This window comes from Dipodomys ordii, unplaced genomic scaffold (assembly GCF_000151885.1).
Source record: "Dipodomys ordii isolate 6190 unplaced genomic scaffold, Dord_2.0 Scaffold30, whole genome shotgun sequence".
NCBI lineage: Eukaryota > Metazoa > Chordata > Mammalia > Rodentia > Heteromyidae > Dipodomys > Dipodomys ordii.
In genome coordinates this window covers 16,597,410-16,605,380 of record NW_012267246.1, presented here as the reverse complement: position 1 = coordinate 16,605,380, position 7,971 = coordinate 16,597,410, and the positions used below count along the sequence as shown (strand labels likewise).

Here is a 7,971-nt window from a genome sequence, read left to right as displayed (position 1 = left end):
GGAAGGAAGGAAGGAAGGGAAGGGAAGGGAAGGAAGGAAGGAAGGAAGGAAGGAAGGAAGGAAGAAAGGAAAGAAAGAAGGAAGGAAGGGAAGGAAGGAAGAAGGAAAGAGCAGTGAAACTCAGGCCTAGGGAAAGACCTGACTTCAGCAACATGAGTAAACAAGACAACTACAGACCAAGAAATTGTGATACTATCCAGGAAATTGGGTGCTTGGTGATTTATATACAAGATAAGATTTTTAGAATCATTTTCTCCTGTCTGATCCCATACAGGACCCATCTCAGTTTTAAATGAGCAATATTTGTTTTTTTCACTAGCAGTATTATGAGAATCAATGAATTAATATTATAATCCATTTTGTTTATTTTTATTAAATACTTAGAAATTTAAAATATAATTAGTAATACATGGCAAAATAATTAAACACAATTCCTTTGTGAAATCTTTTGCTACTTATACTATTATAAATAAAATGGGAATATCTTTCATTTTTCCTACATTTGTATCCTAGCACATATTCAAAGCAATGAGGTGAACTGACTTTAATCTTTGAATCATGGTGAACTTGAAGGGAGATGAACCAGTGTTCCATGTATTTTCATTAGGTAGATAGATAGATAGATGGATAGATAGATAGATAGATAGATAGATAGATAGATAGATAGATAGATAGATAGATAGATAGATAGATAGATAGATGGATAGATAGATAGATACTGTATTACATATACAATATATGTATACATTATACATATAAACAATAGATAGATAGTGAAAGAACCTAGCTGGGTGTGGTGACACATAGCTATAATCCCTGCAGTTGGGAAGCTGAGACAGGACCATCATGTGTTCAAGCTAGTCTGGGCTGTACAGTGATATCTTATCTCAATTTGTTTTTGTTTTTGTTTTTGTCAGTCATGGGTCTGAACTCTGGGCTTGGGCTCTGTCCCTCAGCTCTTCAGCTCAAGGCTAGTGCTCTACCACTTGAGCCACAGCACCACTTCTGGCTTTTTTCTGCTTATGTGGTGCTAAGGAATTGAATCAGGGCCTCATGCAAACAAGGCAAGCACTCTACCACTGAGCTACCTTCCCAGCCCCCTCAAAAAAATTTTTTAACAAAACAAGAGAAAAACAGACAAAAAAATCTAAAACATCAGGAAAATACTTTCTAAATGTAAATTTGGGTCCACTAACTAGTGACAGGATATCTGTAAAGTTGAGTTAGTATAACATTTATGCTATTTTAGAATTGAAAGAATGATTTCTTTGCAGATTTGAGAATCTATAAGGAAAGATAATAGCATCTATTTATTTGTTTAGTGCTGGTGCCAGAGTTTGAACTCAAGGTATCACACAGATAATAGCATTTAACCATATTGGATTTCTTTCTGTAGTGTAATGTTCTTAAAGTCAGTGTTAATATCTCTTCTGAAATTTTACTTTTCATTTCATGGATCTTTTTGTTTGACATTCTGATTATTTTAAAAAAATGGATGAACTAAGCTACAGCAATGCTGAAAGAAGTTTAAAGTTTATTTTGTATCTGTGTACCCCACTCTTATTCTTTCAAGGGTCCTTCACATACAGATACGTGTTTCCTCAATGTTTTCTCTCCTGCTTCTCAAAAACCCAAGGATTCTTTGTGGATAGAACAGCCTGCTTGAGAAAGACCAGTATCTATTTTATGAATTTTCTGCTGTTAGTCTGCACAGTGCTTCAATCCCCTGGAGCACATTTCTCCACTGTACATCATCTCTAGCAAGTGAATATCTCTAAGTATTTCCACATTCCATAACGCTACTGGGTAGATGTCTGAGAAACTGTTTCATTTAGCTGGATAAGACACCGATAATTTAGCATTGGTAGCAAGTAATTGAGTCCATCAACAAGGCACTTTTTAAGCAAACTACTTTTTCTCAGGAGCCACTCAAGAATTAGAGAATGACAATAAATACAGAGTAGGATTCTTTGCTTCCAAGAGATATTCCAATAGCTCACCCTCAAGTAACTCTCAAAGTTTCACAGGTTGCTTGTTTTAACGAAAACTTCTGGTCCTAAAAGAAAACCCATCAGCTATTTCACTTTCTGTGAAGAAGACTCTTCAGAAATATCTTCATCTATGAGCTTTACTCCCCTCCCCAAATATGTCATGTCCAAAATAGCTTGAGTGGGCCCAAAGAAACATAGGTCCCATGGTTTCCCTTACCTGCAATAACTAATATATGTCTAGGACAAGATCAGAAAAGCTCAAAAGCTATGCATATATGACCATGTAAGATGATGCTAAGCAAAATGAACCCAAAGATAGGGACACAAGAGGTTTTGTCTTTGTTGCTATTGTTTCTAATGTATTTATAATGTACTATGTGATTTTTTTTGTTTCTTCTGTATGTTATTCTCCCATGGGTATAACCCCTGTTTTCATTGTATTTGATCCAGTGTCCTGCATCTTGTATATACATTTTTCTAATTTGGGGAGGAGAAGGGAAATAACAAAATGCTGCAATAAGAATACGGGTTGACCCATTGTAGCAATGAGATGTACAAGACACTATGTTGAAACCAAACTTTACAACTTGGGGCACGGGGAGGAGTTGGGGAGGAAGAGAGGGAAGGGACAGTAGGGGAAAAACAAAGAAGGGGGTAACAATGCTTAATAGGAAATGTACTCATTACCTTACTCATGTAGCTGTAACCCCTCTGTATAGTATATTTACAATAAAAAATATATATTATAAAAAAATATCAAAATAGCCTGAGTGGAGTTCTGTAAGATTTGATGGATTTGAACATGCTTTTTTCCACACAAGTGTCTTCTGGAACAGAGGCCCAGATTAAAAAGTGATCATCTCCTCCTGTAGCTTCACTAAGTTGCTGTGTGTGGGCCTGAGCCACGCTGAACTCTTCTACCTGTCTCACCATACTGGAATCCATGGCTAGCAGGAGCACAGTATGCAGTGCACCCGAGTCCTTGTCAAGCATGTAAAAAAACTCATGGTGAAACACAGGTGGTGACATCAAATGTTGCAGACTACAACCAGAGCTCCTGGCAATGTTGCAGCTGTGTTGAAGATTGGTATAAGGAATCTCAAGGAAAACTGTTGATCAGTAGGGGGGTTGAGGGCTGGGCTGAGGAAGGAGAAAGAAATAGGAAGGGTTATTCTGATCCAAATATAACTTGTGCACATCTGGATATCACGGTGAAGCCCCTTGATATAATCAATACACATTAAACCAAATGAATGACAGCAAGGTAAAACAGGTACTGTGGAGGATTCAGTGCAAGTGGGAACAGAGAGGGAGAATGAAGAGGTAAATGAGGAAGAATATAGTTGATTAAAGAAAAGCAATAAAACCTACTGGTATTGATTTAGACGGCAGAAAGGGATAAGGGAAAGTATAGAAAAGTGTATGCATGAAAATCTCACAATAAACACCCCTGTACAACTAATGCATGTTAACAGAAAAACATTTTTTAATAAAAGAACTTCAAGAAGGAGGAGATTGAAAAAGAGGAGAAGGAGGATGAAGAAGAGGAGCAGGAGAAGAGGAGGAGGAAGAAGCAGGAGAAAAAGAAGTTGCCCTAATATAAACCATTCACTTGAGTTAATAATCTGTCAGTAATAGTTCAATTGTAACATCCATGGAAAAACATTTTTTACTCATATAGAGCTACTATAAATTTTGATGTTATCCTCTTTATACAACACATCAACAAAAGAGGCATGAATGGTTTTGCTAAGGCATTCATGTAAACACAATATAAAAAGAGGAAAGCTAATGCTAAGACTAAATTGTTTCCAACCCTCAATCGATAGCTTTTTGTTGACAGTCGTTCATCAATTCCAGTCTGAGTTCTAGAAGATACACATGAAAAAGTATCTCTCACAGTGGACATCTAGTTGACCATGAAACAATTGATGGGCTCTTTGTTTGCAAAGCCATGAAGAATAATCACAAACCTTCTCTCATGGAGCTTATAGTTCAGTTTAGTAGAAGAAGGATATTTTTATAGCATTTATTGAATTCTCCTATGTAATTTTTCTTATTAGCATATATTATCTACACCAGTGGAGATTCATTGAGAAATTTCTCCACATGTGTATAATATATTCAATCTCCTCATGCCCACACATTCTGTAACTCTCTCAACTCTCTCTTACCTCTCTCTTCACTTCCTAATTTCAACAGGTTTCATTGTTCTATTTTTTTCCTCTGTGTAAATCTTGTGTGTGTGTGTGTGTGTGTGCGCGCGTGCGTGCGCACCAGGACCAGGTTTTGAACTCGGGGCTTTGAACTCTCACTTGCCCGTTTTGCACTCAAGGACAGCCACCTACCACTTGGACACAGCTTCATTTTCAGCTTTTTTGCTGGTTAATTAGAGATGAGAGTCTCATGGATTTTTTTGCCTGGTTTGGCTTTGATCCTTGATCCTCAGATATCAGACTCCTGAGTAGCCCAAATTACAGGCATGAGTCAACAGTGGCCATACTCGTCTATGTAATTATTTATCAAGTGTGGTTATTTTTGTTTTTATGTGTGTGTGTTTGTTTTTGTCTTTGTTTTGTTTTGACTAAACTGAGTACTTACAAGAACTCTTACAGGAATATATTATTACCTCACGTTGTGTGAAAATAAAATATATTGTCCAATGTCACAGAACTAGAGGCAGAGCCAAGATACAGATAAGAGCCCTGTGATTCTGCGACCTCTTCATTTCTTATTTTACTAAAGTAAGTCTTTAATCATAAATAAGTGCTACAAGAGGGAAATCTCCTAGTAACACGAGAGAGAAAAGCTCCCTGAGGAAGGAACTAGAAAATGATCAGGAGTTAATCTGATATAAAAGTGGAAAAAGATGGAGGTGGAAAGAAGCTTCAGTTATTATCAAATAATTACACTTTATTTTAAAGGCCATTATGGAATGATCATCTTCATGCTACATGCATCCATAGCAGCTTTAAAGGCCACCATATCCATTGTTATGTGCATATGTATACAACATTTTTAAGTTCACAGTGCCCAAAAAAAATTATGTTCAGAATTCCAATGGACTACAGAATTGTCTTTTCATGTAAATTCAACATTAGACAACTATTCCTATCTAGGCTATGCTACAGAAATAGTCTCAGAGAATCATTCTGGATAGTGGGTCCAGAAACCTGGTGATTTGGGTTATGAAATCTTCACTCCCAAATGATTGGAGCAGAGGAGCTTAGAGGATGGGTTTTTCCTGTGTTTTTCAATGTCTTTTGGTAGCTCAATACGTACAAAGTCAAGCCATCCTGTAAATGATGGGGACCACCCTCCACTGACCTCCACCCACCAACAGCTGGGCCTTCACTTAAGGAGGTTTCTGAAGGTGCGATTGAGGAATCGCATCCTGGGTGAAAGAGAGGCTCCATAGACCCAAGTGGAGCCCATATTGGTCACAGTGAGCAAAGAAAGCAGACAAAGTTATCAAATTGGGCCATTGCTCAAGTGCAAGCTGGTTGTGACTAGTGGAAAGCAGGAATGTGGGCAGAAGCATGTGGGTGTGTTGAGCCTGGAGCTGGGTGTCTGGGTGGTTTTGTGTAGGAAGAAGAGAGACAAAGGTATCACTCAATATGGGAAGGAGGCCTACATTTAAAACTAGGGTGTGACCAATTTTAAAATGTATTTTACAATTCTGGGTCCAGGCAAACTTTCATGCATTGTGCTGTTTCTACTTCCAGAAGCTATCCTCTTAATCCTTGAAAGCCATGTATGTCTGTGATTCTAACCTTAGTTTTGTTTGGAAAAAAAAAAAAAAAGGATAAAATGACCATCTTATTCCAAGCATTCTCAGAAAATTTTGCAAATCATTTTTCAGTCATGACTTCCCTGTGCAATGATGTCTAGCTTGGCCCTGTATAGTCTCAGGTATCCTCACTGCCCCATGCAAGAGCCTGTCCACTTTCCACTGGCCTACTCTGAGGAAACAATGTAGGGTTAAAAAAATCCACGGAGAGAAAGTGATTACACCTTTTACAGATACTTGTCAAATGCTCACACCCTCACAAAAGATGAGAACTGCCCCCACTCCTCCCCATTTTGCATAAAAGGACACCAAAGCTTAGCAGCCTTCCCCATGGCACCATTGCCCCAGGTTAAGTAATTTTAAGTGCATTTTAAGTGCATTAAGAAAAACAGGCAGAAATTGTGTTCCAAAAAGGATTTCTCAGTGTATACTATTTTGAATCATCCGATAAAACATTCACTTTTCACAATCTCATTCAATGCATGTTGTCATTATTGTCTTCTGCTTGCCAATTTCATAAGAGGAAACATTAAATTTTTCTCCAATTAGAAAAATAAAAATTAAAAAGAAGAAGCCAGGTCTTGCTGGCATCCTAGCTACTCATGAGGCTGTTGTTATCTGAGAATCAAAGTTCAAAGCCAGCCAGGTCAGAAAAAAAAAAAATGACATCCTTATCTCCAAAATAACCAGGCAAAAGCTGGAAGTGAAAGTGGTGTGGCTCAAATAGAGTGAAGAAGCCCTGTGAGAGGGTAAGGCCCTGAGTTCAATCCTAGTAATGGTGGAAAATATATATAATAAAGAAAAGAAAGAGAAGAAAGGAAAAACCCGGCAGAGCGCATGAAGGTTCTCCCATGGCTCCACACAGAGCGGTAGACATCTCGAGGAAAGCTATGGGGCGACATCTTCCAACCCTGCCACGGTTGAGGCAGCCCAGCTGGTGGTGATTACGCTGTGGAGTATTTGAGTACAAAAAAAAAAAAAATCCCAGAATGAGAATTCACACCTTCCGAGCTAGGCAACGAATGGTGGGAGCTAGGCAAAGAATGGTGGCCCAGACTGGCTCCAACAACAGGAGAGGAGGATATCTCTGCTGGACACAGGCGGAGAGGACTCAGCAAATTCACAGGCCCCCTCGGGGGTGGAGACTCGTCTGTGAAAGGGGAGCCAACCGCAAGATTTCCCCACAGCACATGGCTACCCTTAGACCAATCAGACAAGGAGCACGCCCTAAGAGGGAGGCAGAAAGGATCCTATCTCTAGAGGCCCTGGGCCAGCGATACGGCAGACAGCCTGATCCAAGACTCATCCTTGTGCAAGGTGTCTGCTTCATTGCTTCTTTCCATGTTTCTTTTGCTTTTAAAGAAGCCTGCTCTATCTGCTTTAAAGACGTTTCTTGACCTTTTAATTATTTAATCGATGGATAAAATGAACCTTAACTCTAGACAGCATCAAGGAGAGTCGTGAGTCTGACTTCCCAGGAGCCAGAAGCAAGTCAGCTAGTGAAGGGACTAGGAGGGCCCATGGCAAAGGGCAAAGGGCAGAGCTCCAAGTAAAGCTGAAGCACCCAGGGCCCTTCTGCAATGAGGCAAGTTTGGGGAGAAGATTTGAGGTTGTCAAGATGGAAAAAGCCTAAGAATGCCGGGCTCTCCAACTCCCAAGGAAACTGCAAGATGGGCTTTTACTTCCCCTCTGTGTCTTACAAATGAGAAAATAGTCATTTGCTCCCTTTCCCAAACATAAAAATGTTAACTTCCCACCAGCATGGTGTCTGAACTTGGCCTCTTACTCTGCTTTGCCTCCAGATCGTCTTAATTCCTCTTTTCACCAATTTTAATATTGTAGTTATTAAAATATAACCCAAATAAAATCTAGCTCATGGAAAATAAAGGTTTAAGCAAGCAATGAATGTTAGTTTAGATTACTTCTTGAAAGTGTGCTCATATGCAATATTTGGTTTTACTATATTATTTCCAGTGAAAAACAATTTGGTCTTTTTATTTCCTCCCTTTCTCTCTTCTTTCCTTCCTTTTTTCCTTCTTTATTACTTCTTTCCCTCCTTCCCTTATTCCTTTACTCCTTCCTCCCTCTGCCCTCTCCTGCTTTCTGAAATAGTCAGACACTGGTGGCTCACACCTGTAATTCCAGCTAGGGCCAGTGGATATAGGTTCAAAGTCAGCCTGAACAGAAAAA

At 39.1% G+C, this 7,971-nt stretch overlaps 1 pseudogene; it reads right to left on the bottom strand.

Moving 5' to 3' along the window:
- Positions 1 to 1,483: 1,483 nt before the first annotated feature.
- LOC105985575 lies at positions 1,484 to 6,683 on the bottom strand (annotated as a pseudogene).
- Positions 6,684 to 7,971: the final 1,288 nt, after the last annotated feature.